The following is a 495-nucleotide window of genomic DNA, read 5'->3' on the forward strand; positions in this document are numbered from 1 at the left end:
TAGCCTCGGCCGGTGGCCGGCGGGGCAGCCTGGATTTTGTAAAAGGCCACGCGAGTCGTGTTCCTAAATGGTTTGGCCTCTGACTGGGGCCACTTGGCCTTTTGAAAATGACTTGGGCTGACTTCTGAGGGTTTGGGAGTACACAACCACTTGAGAATTTAATGATTTGAGCGGTAGCCAAGGATGCCTGTTTATCTTTTCTCCCTGCTCCTAAGTGTACACACACAAAAGCGTTTGAACATTTTAAAATCCAGTAGGACAGATTTGTTTCTGTTCTCATACTGATTTATTTTGGGGCATTATTGAATAGCTGTATCTTGTGTGGGATGTAATGGACAGGAAGCTGGGTGAGAAAGCCATGCCTGTAGTAGAGACGGATTTTGACAGATCTCAAAGGGATGGGACTGAGACTAGAAGGAAAGGGATTCTAAGGTGTAGCTAGCTGCGGTGTTAAAAGGAACGCACGCCTTTAATACCAGCACTCGGGAGGCAGAG

This window comes from Alexandromys fortis, unplaced genomic scaffold, assembly GCF_014885135.2.
Source record: "Alexandromys fortis isolate MF-2015 unplaced genomic scaffold, M_Fortis_MF-2015_v1.1 scaffold_107, whole genome shotgun sequence".
Taxonomy (NCBI): domain Eukaryota; kingdom Metazoa; phylum Chordata; class Mammalia; order Rodentia; family Cricetidae; genus Alexandromys; species Alexandromys fortis.